Source organism: Triticum aestivum, chromosome 6A (genome assembly GCF_018294505.1).
Source record: "Triticum aestivum cultivar Chinese Spring chromosome 6A, IWGSC CS RefSeq v2.1, whole genome shotgun sequence".
Classification (NCBI taxonomy): Eukaryota; Viridiplantae; Streptophyta; class Magnoliopsida; order Poales; family Poaceae; genus Triticum; species Triticum aestivum.
The window spans coordinates 372081000-372095147 of NC_057809.1; positions in this window are offsets into that span (position 1 = coordinate 372081000).

Below are 14148 nucleotides of genomic sequence, written 5' to 3' on the forward strand. Positions count from 1 at the left end.
CCATGGACTCAACATTAGTCATAAAGAACTCACATACCTATTGCAAAAATCTACAAGTCATCAAAACTAAGCACTACACGCATGCTCCTAGGGGGATAGATTGGTAGGAAAAGACCATCGCTCGTCCCCGACTGCCACTCATAAGGAAAGCAATCAAAGAACACCTCTTGCTTCAAATTTGTCACACAACTTTTACCATACGTGCATGCTACGGGACTTGCAAACTTCAACACAAGTATTTCTCAATTTCACAATTACTCAACTAGCACACCTCTAATATTACCACCTTTATATCTCAAAACAACTATCAAGCATCCAACTTCTCTTAGTATTTAATATTTATAACCAAAGCAAATTACCATGCTGTTCTAAAGGGCTCTCAAAATAATACAAGTGAAGCATGAGAGATCAATTATTTCTATAAAATAGAACCACCGCCGTGCTCTAAAAGATATAAGCGAAGCATTAAAGCAAAATTATCCAACTCAAAAGATATAAGTGAAGCACATAGAGTATTTCAATTCATGTGTGTCTCTCCCAAAAGGTGTGTACAGCAAGGATGATTGTGGTAAACTAAAAAGCAAAGACTCAAATCATACAAGACGCTCCAAGCAAAACACATATCATGTGGTGAATAAAAATATAGCTTCAAGTAAAGTTACCGATGGACGAAGACGAAAAGGGGATGCCTTCCGGGGCATGCCCAAGCTTAGGCTTTCGGTTGTCCTTGGATTTTACCTTGGGATGCCTTGGGCATCCCCAAGCTTAGGCTCTTGCCTCTCCTTGTTCCATAATCCATCAAATCTTTACCCAAAACTTGAAAACTTCACAACACAAAACTTAGAAGAAAACCTCGTGAGCTCTGTTAGTAAAAGAAAACAAACCACCACTTCAAGGTACTGTAATGAACTCATTCTTTATTTATATTGGCGTTAAACCTACTGTATTCCAACCTTTATATGGTTCATAAACCCTATTACTAACCATAGATTCATCAAAAGAAGCGAACACACGAAAAATAGAATCTGTCAAAAACAGAACAGTCTGTAGTAATCTGTAGGTTTCAAATACTTCTGAAACCCCAAATATTTTAAAATAAATTTCTGGACGTGAGTAATTTATATATTAATCATCTGAAAAAATAATTAACTAAATAGCAATCTCCAGTAAAACAGGGAAGCAAATCTCGTGAGCGCTAAAGTTTCTGTTTTTTACAGCAAGATCGCAAAGACTTTCCCCAAGTCTTCCCAAAGGTTCTACTTGGCACAAACACTAATTAAAAGCATAAAACCACATATAAACAGAGGCTAGATGAATTATTTATTACTAAACAGAATCAAAAAGCAATAAACAAAAATAAAATTGGGTTGCCTCCCAACAAGCACTATCGTTTAACGCCCCTAGCTAGGCATAAAAGCAAGAATAGATCTAGGTATTATCATCTTTGGTATGCAATCCATAAGTGGCCCTCATAATAGATTCAAAAGGTAATTTAATTTTTTTCTAGGAAAGTGTTCCATGCCCTTCCTTAATGGAAATTGGAATCTAATATTCCCTTCTTTCATATCAATAATTGCACCAATCGTTCTAAGGAAAGGCCTACCAAGAATAATAGGACACGAAGGATTGCAATCTATATCAAGAACAATGAAATCTACAGGCACATAATTCATATTTGCAACAATAAGAACATCATTAATTCTTCCCATAGGTTTCTTAATGGTGGAATGCGCAAGATGAAAGTTTAAAGAACAATCATCAAATTCACGGAAACCTACCAAATCACACAAAGTTTTAGGAATCGTGGAAACACTAGCACCCAAATCACATAAAGCATAGCATTCATGATCTTTAATATTAATTTTAATAGTAGGTTCCCACTCATCATGAAGTTTTCTAGGGATAGAAACTTCCAATTCAAGCTTTTTCTCATAAGATTGCATTAAAACATCAATGATATGTTTAGTAAAGGCTTTGTTTTGACTATAAGCATGCGGAGAATTTAGCACGGATTGCAACAAGGAAATACAATATATTAAAGAACAATTATCATAATTAAATTCCTTGAAATCCAAGATAGTGTGTTCATTGCTATTTAAAGTTTTGACCTCTCCCATCCCACTTTTATCAATTTTTGCATCAAGATCTAAAAACTCTGAATCATTGGGACGCCTTCTAATTAAAGTTGACTCATCTCCAGTCCCATCATTATCAAGATTCATATTGCAAAACAAAGATTTAATAGGGTACACATCAATAACTTTTATATCTTCATCTTTATTATCATGGAAACTAGAAGAACACGCTTTCACAAAGCAGTCTTTTTAGCACGCATCCTAGCTGTTCTTTTTTTGCACTCATCAATGGAAATTCTCATAGCTTGGAGAGACTCATTGATATCATGCTTAGGTGGAATAAATCTAAGTTTAAAAGAATCAACATCAAGAGAAATTCTATCCACGTTCCTAGCCAACTCATCAATCTTAGACAATTTTTCTTCAATCAAAGCATTGAAACTCTTTTGCGAACTAATAAATTATTTGATATTAGATTCAAAATCAGAGGGCATCTTATTATAATTTCCATAAGAATTGTTGTAGGAATTACCATAATTATTAGAGGAATTACTAGGAAACGACCTAGGACTAAAATTACCTCTATATGCGTTATTACCAAAATTGTTCCTACCAACAAAATTCACATCCATAGATTCATTATTATTCTCAATCAAAGTAGACAAAGGCATATCATTAGGATCAGAAGAAACACTCTTATTAGCAAACAATTTCATAAGCTCATCCATCTTTCCACTCAAAACATTGATTTCTTCTATAGCATGCACCTTTTTATTAGTAGATCTTTCAGTATGCCATTGAGAATAATTAACCATAATATTATCTAGGAGTTTAGTAGCTTCTCCTAAAGTGATTTCCATAAAAGTGCCTCTCGTGGACGAATCTAAAAGATTTCTAGAAGAAAAATTCAATCCGGCATAATTTTTTTGTATAATCATCCAAAGATTCAAACCATGTGTAGGGCAATTACGTATCATTAATTTCATCCTCTCCCAAGCTTGTGCAACATGTTCATGATCAAGTTGCTTAAAACTCATAATATCGTTTCTAAGAGAGATGATCTTAGCGGGAGGAAAATACTTAGAAATAAAAGCATCTTTGCACTTATTCCATGAATCGATACTATTTTTAGGCAAAGACGAAAACCAAGTTTTAGCACGATCTCTAAGCGAAAACGAGAATAGATTCAGTTTAACAATATCATTATCCACATCTTTCTTCTTTTGCATATCACACAAATGAACAAAGTTGTTTAGATGAGTAGCAACATCTTCACTAGGAAGGCCAGAAAACGGATCTTTCATGACAAGATTCAGCAAAGCAGCATTAATTTCACAAGATTCAGCATCGGTAAGAGCAACAATCGGAGTGCTAATAAAATCATTATTGTTGGTATTGGAAAAATCACACGATTTAGTATTGTCTGGAGCCATCATGACAAGCAAGCAATCCAACACACAAGAAAAGAAGAAACGAGCAAAAAGAGACGAACTAGAAAAGAGAAGGGGAACGGAAAAGGAGGGCAAATTAAACGGCAAGGGTGAAGTGGGGGAGAGGAAAACGAGAGGCGAATGGCAAATAATGTAATGCGAGGGATAAGAGTTTGTGATGGGTACTTGGTTGCGTAGACTCCCCGACAACGGCGCCAGAAATCCTTCTTGCTAACTCTTGAGCATTGCGTTGGTTTTCCCTTGAAGAGGAAAGGGTGATACAATAAAGTAGCGTAAGTATTTCCCTCAGTTTTTGAGAACCAAGGTATCAATCTAGTAGGAGGCCACACGCAAGTCCCTCGTACCTACACAAACAAATAAGAACCTCGCAACCAACGCGATAAAGGGGTTGTCAATCCCTTCACGGTCACTTACGAGAGTGAGATCTGATAGAGATGATAAGATAATATTTTTGGTATTTTTATGATAAAGATTAAAAGTAAAGATTGCAAAATAAAAGGTAATAGAAATAGCTTGTTGATGGAAGATTAATATAATGGAGAATAGACCCGGGGGCCATAGGTTTCCCTAGTGGATTCTCTCAAGATAGCATAAGTATTATGGTTGGTGAACAAATTACTGTCAAGCAATTGATAGAAAAGTGAATAATTATGAGAATATCTAGGCATGATCATGTATATAGGCATCACGTCCATGACATGTAGACCGACTCCTGCCTGCATCTACTACTATCACTCCACACATCGACCGCTATCCATCATGCATCTAGAGTGTTAAGTTCATAAGAACAGAGTAACGCATTAGGTAAGATGACATGATGTAGAGGGATAAACTCAAGTAATATGATATAAACCCCATTTTTTATCCTCGATGGCAACAATACAATACGTGTCATTTCCCTTTGTCACTGGGATCGAGCACCGCAAGATTGATCCCAAAGCTTCACACTTCTCCCATTGCAAGAACGATCAATCTAGTAGGCCAAACCAAACTGATAATTCGAAGAGACTTGCAAAGATAACCAATCATACATAAAAGATTTCAGAGAAGAATCAAATATTGTTCATAGATAGACTTGATCATAAACCCAGAATTCATCGAATTTCGACAAACACACCGCAAAAAGAGTTACATCGAATAGATCTCCAAGAAGATCGAGGAGAACTTTGTATTGAGATCCAAAGAGAGAGAAGAAGCTATCTAGCTAATAACTATGGACCTGAAGGTCTGAAGTAAACTACTCACACATCATCAGAGGGGCCATGGAGTTGATGTAGAGGCCCTCCGTGATCGATGCCCCCTCCGGCGGAGCTCCGGAAAAGGCCCCAAGATGGGATCTCTTGGGTATAGAAGGTTGTGGCGGTGGAAATAGGGTTTTGTTGTGCTCCTTGATATTTTTAGGGTATATGAGTATATATAGGAGGAGGAAGTAGGCCGGTTGAGCCACGAGGGGCCCACGAGGGGGGAGGGCGCGCCCAGGGGGGTAAGCGCGCCCCCTGCCTTGTGGCCTCCTCGGTTGTTTCTTGACGTCCACTCCAAGTCCTCTGGATCACGTTTGTTCCAAAAATCACGTTCCCAAAGGTTTCATTTCGTTTGGACTCCGTTTGATATTCCTTTTCTGCGAAACACCGAAATAGGCAAAAAAGCAGCAATTTGCACTGGGCATTGGGTTAATAGGTTAGTCCCAAAAATAATATAAAAGTGTATAATAAATCCCATTAAACATCCAAAACATAATATATAATAGCATGGAACAATAAAAAATTATAGATACGTTGGAGTCGTATCAGCGTATATATAATGAGTGCATGATCTATTTGGAGTACAAGACAAGGTAGAGATAAGTCCTATACTTCCTAATAGTCACGATACTCGCGAGATACGTCTTCCCTACCCTAGCCACCGCCACGCAAGGCAACTAGGGAGGCAATTTTCTTCCTCCGATCTCAGCCGGCCAGGGTGTTGGCCCCCTCTCCCTCCTGCTGCTCCGGTGGCAGGAGGGAGGGAGACCCCGTTCCTCCGCTCTGTAGTTACATTTTGGACTTGTAGGTCGTGGTGCATCGTTGGGGTTATGGGAGCGGTGCCCGGACGAATAAATCTGCCCCAGCTTCACTCCCACACTGGCGGTGCCCTTCATGGCGGCGTCTCGGAGTTGATGACATCGTGTGTTTGCAAATCCTTCAGATCTACTGTGTTAGGGTTCATGGATGGTGTCGGCGAGGCGGCGATGGTGACTCCGTCAGGTGTGTCTCTCCTACTACTCTGTCCCCATTGTTGTGGCGTTGTCTCTGACGTCATGGTGGAGCAGGGAGGTTTTGTCGTCCAGGAGTACGCGCAGACGATTGTCTACGCAAGTGACAGCTGGAAGATGGTGCATCTCGTGCTGGGTTTGTGATTGGTGGCTGACAGTTCTGGTTTCCTCCTTCGACGTCGTTGTCGTGTGGGGGTGTCAGATCTAGAGTTCAATGGCGTGTCCGGGGACATGTTGCCCCGGTCTGAATCTTTCAACAACAATGGTTTTGCTTATGGCAAACTACTTTCGAGGTCCGTAAAGCTGCTGATCAGCGTTGGAGCCGCGTCGAGTTCGGATGAAGAGGTGATCTATTTTTTTCCCTTTGGTGGCCGCTTTGGTGGTGTCGGACGAGAGGAACAGGCGCTGGTATTTTGCATAGGATTATTTTATCTTTTCAGTCTTGTAATGTCGGTGCTTACGTGCCTTGTAACCGGATCATTATTTTATAAATGAGACACGTATTACCATGCAAAAAAAAGTCACGATACTCAACAAGAACCAATTATAAATTTAGCTAAATAAATACTCCCTCTTTTCCAAAATAAGGGTCTCAACTTTATTACAATTCGTATGAAAGTGACCCGCAAAAGAAAGGTATGGAAGTGGCCGTGGATAAAAAATATGTTTTTGAGCTCAGGCTCACATGCACCTGATATCTATGACACAACCCAAGATAGACATCGGACTTGGGTTTTGGGACATGGAGTTGTTCAACTTCGCACTCTTTAAAAAAACATCATCCACTTTATTAGTTAGAAATAATGATTACATCGTCTATAAGTAGCGATACAATATTTTTCATAGACTCCCAATCTAATCCCTTATCATGGAATATTTTGCTAGTCGAGCCTACTCATGCGCTACCTTGTTCATTTCCCTATTACAATGTTCAAAGCTAGTAAGAGAAAAAATCAAAGCTATAAAAAACAGTCATTAAAAATTTTCGTTTCCGCTCCTATAGAGTGCCCTCCGTTCTTCATTGCGTCAATGACTTCCATATTGTCAGAGTTGATAACAAGACGATTGCAACCCGCCTTCTCTACTAGCAATAAGCCAAACCTAAGTGCTAATGCTTCCGCTGTCAAGGCATCAACGCAACAACGAATCTTCCAATTTCCACCGACAATGAAGTTTCCTTTTGACATGCCTAAGGACAGCCCCCGTTGTGCCCTTTAGTAGATCATGATCGAAGATAGCATCCACATTCAATTTAACAAATCCCATAGGAGGTCTACTCCCCCCTCCAATATTCCTATTTGCATTAGGGGAATGGGTATTTACAAAATTTGCCGTTATACCACGAGTTCCCATCGAGGTTTGACATACCTCTTGAGACTTTCCCTCATTAACCAATTTACGCATATCCACCATAAATACCACATGCTTCTAGCAATCAGCTCCCGTGTGTTCTGTGAATCTGATATAGAAAATCCCGTTATCCAATGCATCCTTTTATGGTTGTCCTCGTCACCCCACTAAAATTGCGATATCGCATCAATGATATCTTTACAATTTTTTTAGGAATTTTAAAGACGGACCTGGCATAAGTGATGGAAATATGCCCTAGAGGCAATAATAAAATGGTTATTATCATATTTTCCATTCATGATAAATGTTTATCATTCATGCTAGAATTGTATTGATCGGAAAGTTAAGTCCATGTGTGAATACATAAACTACACTGTGTCCCTAGTAAGCCTCTACTAGACTAGCTATTTGATCAAATATGGTTATGATTTCCTAACCATAGACATGAGTTTCCATTTGATAACGGGATCACATCATTAGCAGAATGATATGATGGACAAGACCCAATCGTAAGCTTAGCGACAGATTGTATCGCTTAGTTTTTTTTGCAATAGCTTTCTTCTTGTCAAGTATCGGTTCCTTAGACCATGAGATCATGCCACTCCCGGATACTGGATGAATGCCTTGTGTGCTATCAAACGTCACTTCGTAACTGGGTGATCATAAAGGTGCTCTACAGGTATCTCCGAAGGCGTTTATTGGGTTGCATGGATCGAGACTGGGATTTGTCACCCTGTGTGACGGAGAGATATCTCTGGGCCCTCTCGGTAATACAACATCATAAGAAGCTTCATGTGACTAACGAGTTTAGTCACGATATTGTATTATGGAACGAGTAAAGAGACTTGTGGGAAATGATATTGAACTAGGTATGGAGATAACAATGATCGGATCTCGGGCAAGTAACATATCGCCGGACAAAGGGAATTACAGACGGGATTGACTGAATCCTTGACATTGTGGTTCAACCGATAAAGATCTTCGTGGAATATGTAGGAACCAATATGGGCATCCAGGTCGCGCTATTGGTTATTGACTCGAGAGGTGTCTTGGTCATGTCTACATGATTCTCGAACCCGTAGGGTCCACACGCTTAAAGTTCGATGATGCTAGAGTAGTATTGGGATATGTGCATTAGCAATGGAATGTTGTTAGAAGTCCTGGATGATATTCCGAACATCATGAGGAGCTCTAGAATGGTCCGGAGGTAAAGAATTATATATAGGAAGTCATGTTTTGGTCGCCGGAAAAGATTCAGGTATTATTGGTATTGTATCGAGAGTGCCGAAAGGGGTCCAGGGGGTCCACCTGCCCCGTGGGCTCACATGGGCTGTAGGGGATGCACCCTGGCCTACATGGCCCAGGGGTGCCAGCCCCAAGAGGCCCATGCGCCTAGAACATGGAGAGGGGGTATAGTCCTACGGGGGGAAGGCAACCCTAGGTGCCTTGGGGAGGGAGGACTCCTCCCTAGGTCGGCGCCCGCTTCCTTGGAGGAGGGGCCAAGGCTGCGCCCCAGCCCTCCCCTTTGCCTCCTATAAATAGTGAGGGATAGGTAGGGGCTGGACACACCAAATCCCACGCCCCGGCGGCAGCCCTACCTCTCCCAAAACTTTGTTTTCTCCTTAGATTGGTTCCGACAGCGTTTGGGAACCCCTGCCGGGATTGCACCACCACCATCTCCACCACGCCATCGTGCTGGTTGAGATCCCATCCACTTCTCCTCCTTGCTTGCTGGATCAAGAAGGAGGGGACGTCATCAAGCCGCACGTGTGCTTAACGCGGAGGTGCCGTCCGTTGGTGCTAGATCGGATTGGATCACGAAGAGTACGACTACATCAACCGCATTATATACGCTTCTGCGTTCGGTCTACAAGGGTATGTAGACACACTCCCCTCTCGTTGCTATGCATCTCCTAGATTATATCTTGGGTGTTTGTAGGATTTTTTTTGATTTTCATGCTTCGTTCCCATCAGTGGCATCATGAGCTACATCTATGCATAGATGCATATGCACGAGTACAACACAAAGTTGTTGTGGGCCTTGATGTTAAGATTGCTTACTTCCCTTGACTTATTTGGATTCAGTGGTATTGTGGTATGAAGCGGCTCGGACCAACCTTACATGTCCACACACATGAGACCGGTTCCACTGTTTGACATGCAACTTGTATTGCATAAAAGTGGCTTTGCGGGTGTCTGTCTCTCCCACTTTAGTTGAATATGATTTGACGAGGGCAGTCCTTGTAGAAGGTTAAAAGGCAACTTGTATATCACCGTTGTGGTTTTTCTAGATAAGAATGGTTCTTATAGTTTTCCCTAGCAGCCACATAAAAATTGCAGCAACAAAGTAGAGGACGTCTAACTTCTTTTTGTAGGGCATGTTGTGATGTGGTATGGCCAAAACATGATGTGCTATATGTTGATGTATGAGATGATCATGTTTTATAGTAGGTTCACGACTTGCATGTTGATGAGTACGTAACCCGGCAGGAGCCATAGGGTTGTCTTTAATTTATTGTATGACCTGTGTGTCAACAAATAATGCCATGTAATTGTAGAAGCAATAGTTGGCGAAATAACTACATGATGACACGATGATGGGGATCATGGCGTTATGCCGGTGACGATGAAGATCATGCCAGTGCTTTGGAGATAGAGATCAAAAGCACAAGATGATAATTGCCATATCATGTCATATTTTGATTTCATGTGATGATTACCTTTTATGCATCTTATTTTTCTTAGAATGACAGTAGCATTATAAGATGATCCCTTCACTTAATTTCAAGATAAAGGTGTTCTCCCTAAGTATGCACCATTGCGAAAGTTCATCATTTTGAAGTACCTCGTGATGATTGGGTGTGATGGACTCTACATTCACCTATAAGGATGGCAATTTTATCCATGGACATGGATACCCATGGATATCTAACCCGAATGGATAGGGTTTGGATATGCTTTTGCGCCCATGGGCAGCGCCCAAACCCGACCCGATTACTCGTGGATAGGGCATGGACATAATCTTGTACCCATGGATATATCCAAACCCGACCCGATCGTCTGACTTAACAAGCAATATTCTGCTACCCCTACCCCATAGTCACATGTCCCACTATAATTTTATCCTTTTATCTAAAACATCCAAAATAAATTACACAATCCCCATCGTAACATACTCCAACACACCTTCTCTCCTATTATCTACACTAATTAAATGAGTTGTCATTGAGAATCGGTGCCATCTCCATGAGTTACTCCTCTCATAGCCCTAGAGGTGGCCACCACTGCCAGCCTCTACCCCCACGTAAGGTGGATATCCAATGGGTATGGATATCCATCGGATTTGGACAAGGTCACAATTTTTTGCCCATGGATTTTTTCATGGATGGGCTGAGACTGCTTTAATGGATATGGATATGGATTTGATATTGTTCAACCCGATCCAAACCCGACCCATTGCCATCCTTATTCACCTACAATAGGAGTAAGGTAGTTTTACACATGCAGAATACTTGGGTTAAACTTGACGAGCCTAGCATGTACAGAAATGGCCCCGGAACATGGAGGACCAAAAGGTCAAACATGAGTCATATAGTAGATATGATCAACATGGATACGTTTACCATTGATGACGACCCCATCTCACATGATGATTGGACATGGTAGTTGATTTGGATCGTGTGAACACTTATAAAACTTAAGGGATGCTAATTTAAGTGGGAGTTCTTTAGTAATTTGATTAACATAACCAATTATCATGAACATAATCTAATTGTCTTTGCAAATTAATGTTGTAGATAAATGGCATACGCTCTAGCTCCCTTGAACTTTAATGTGTTCCTAGAGAAAGCTAAGTTGAAAGATGATGGAAGAAACAATGCAGACTGGGTTCGTAATTTGAGGGTTATCCTCACTGCTACACAGAAGGCTTATGTCCTTGATGCACCACTCGTCGTGCCACCCCCTCCAGCGCCATGATACGTCTCCAATGTATCTATAATTTTTTATTGTTCGATGCAACTATATTATCTATTTTGGATGTTTTATATGCATTGCTATTTTATATTATTTTTGGGACTAACATATTAACCTAGTGCCCAGTGCCAGTTGCTGTTTTTCCCTTGGTCACTGGAAGCGGAACTGCACCAAATACTTGGCAGATAAGAAGGCTGGCAACGTCAACAAAGGTATATGTGATATACATGTTATTGATGTTTACCTTACTAGTGCTCGTAGTAGCGCCTGAGTATTTGATATTGGTTCGGTTGCTAATATTTGTACTCAAAATAGGAGCTGGAAAATAAACGAAGACTACCTAAGGACGAGGTGACGATGCGCGTCGGAAATGGTTCATCATGCTCCCTCTATGTTTACCTTGGGGATTAGTTTTAAACCTAAAAATTTGTTATTTGGTGCCTGCATTAAGCATGAACATTATATCTGGATCTTGTTTTTTGCAAGACGGTTATTCATGTAAGCCAGAGAATAATGGTTGTTCTATTTATATGGATAATATATTTTATGGTCATGCACCCCTTGTGAATGGTTTATTCTTGTTGAATCTCGATCGTAGTGATACACATATTCATAATATTGATGCCAAAAGATGCAAAGTTAATGATGATAGTTCCACATACTTGTGGCACTGTCGCTTAGGTCATATTGGTGCAAAATGCATGAGAAACTCCATGCTGATGGACTTTTGGAATCACTTGATTATGAATCATTTGATACATGTGAACCATGCCTTATGGGCAAGATGACTAAAACCCCGTTTTCTAGAAGAATGGAGCGGGCTAGTGACTTATTTGAAATAATACATACTGATGTATACGGTCCGATGAGTGTTGAAGGACGATGTGGATATCATTATTTTATTACCTTCATGGATGATTTGAGTAGATATGGGTATATTTACTTAATGAAACACAAGTGTCGGTGTCAAAACCGGCGGATCTCGGGTAGGGGGTCCCGAACTGTGCGTCAAGGCCGGATGGTAATAGGAGACAAGGGACACGATGTTTTTTACCCAGGTTCAGGCCCTCTCGATGGAGGTAATACCCTACTCCTGCTTGATTAATATTGATGATATGGGTAGTACGAGAGTAGATCTACCACGAGATCAAGGAGGCTAAACCCTAGAAGCTAGCCTATGGTATGATTGTTGTGTATGGAGTTGATTGCCTACGGACTACAACCCTCCGGTTTATATAGACACCGGATAGGGTTAGGGTTACATAGAGTTGGTTACAATGGTAGGAGATCTTGAATATCCGCATTGCCAAGCTTGCCTTCCACGCCAAGGAAAGTCCCATCCGGACATGGGACGAAGTCTTCAATCTTGTATCTTCATAGTCCAGGAGTCCGGCTGAAGGTATAGTCCGGCTACCCATACACCCCCTAATCCAGGACTCCCTCAGTAGCCCCTGAAGCAGGCTTCAATGACAACGAGTCCGGCACGCAAATTGTCTTCGGCATTGCAAGGCGGGTTCCTCCTCCAAATCCTTCATAGAAGATTGTAAAGACCAAGAGTAGTGTCCGGCTCTGCAAAATAAGCTTCCACATATTGCCATAGAGAGAATAATATTAACACAAATCAAATCTGCTGACGTATTCCGCAGTGCATCATCACACTACAGCCAAGTCCTTCACTCGAATCGTTTTCACTTTTCCACCTCAGCGTGTTTTGCGAGGCGGTTTCCTTGGCACATCTTGTCAAAGCAGAGATCATGTACCCCCCCCCCCTTTTACGGGATTCTCATCAATACGGACGTGGGTAATCCAACCGCGCCACTTATCACAGCGCTTGGGAGGCAAGCGAGTTTTACTAGGCAGGTGGGGACGCACAACCGTATCCGCCCATATAAGGGGACAAGGATCCACCTTTTTACCTACGCCTTCTTCCTCCGTTGCCTATCTATCTTCTGCGCACCCGAGCTCCAGTGCCCAAGCCCGCACTTCCCACCTCAACCTTCTCCAGCAATGTCCGGAGCAGGAGGCAAGTGGATGGTCTCCTCCGTCACGGAGGGCAAAGTCAAGAAGCTAAGGAAGGCCGGATACCTGTCCAAGGACATCACACACCGGCTTCCCGAAGAGGGGCAGCTTCTCCCCACCCCAAGGCCCCATGAGAGGGTAGTATTTCTCCCCCACTTCCTCCGCGGACTGGGTTTTCCACTCCACCCATTTGTCCGGGGGCTCATGTTCTACTATGGCCTGGATTTCCACGATCTGGCTCCGAACTTCATCCTCAACATCTCGGCGTTTATCGTCGTGTGCGAGGCTTTTCTCCGCGTCCGCCCTCATTTCGGCCTCTGGCTCAAGACCTTCAACGTCAAGCCCAAGGTGGTGCACGGCAGCCAGGCGGAGTGCGGAGGCGCCATGGTGGGTAAGATGGCCAATGTCCTATGGTTCGAGGGCTCTTTCGTGGAGACCCTAAAGGGATGGCAATCCGGGTGGTTTTATATCACCGAGCCGTGCGATCCGAAATGGACCGCAGCCCCCGAGTTCCGATCCGGACCGCCCACGCGGCTTATGTCCTGGAAAGAGACGGGTCTGTCGTGGGGTGACGAAAAAGAGGTGACCGGATTGCAAACATGCATCCAGTCGCTGGTGAACAAGCCAATCCGGCTTGTTAATGTAATCCAGGTTATGCTCGTCCGCCGGATCCTCCCGTGCCAACAAGGGGATTTTAATCTGTGGGAGTTCGACCCGGCGCAGCACCAAACCCTTAGCAGGCTCTTCGACACGACGTACGAAGATGCTTGGAAGGTGCTATTCAAGGGCGCCGAGGCTCCCGCATCCGCTTCCGAGGACCGCGGATACAGCTCGCAGCGCCATGCTAGCAAGGTAAGCTATCTTCACCTTTTACAGGATGTTAAGCTTTTTTCATAGTTTGATTCTATGCGGGATCTAAACTCCCTTACCTTTGACAGGCTTGGCGAGCGATATCCAGACCGATTAATTGTCCGGCTCCGCTGCCCGAAGACCCAGCCCCAGCTCTACTAGTGAAGCTGCTGGCTCC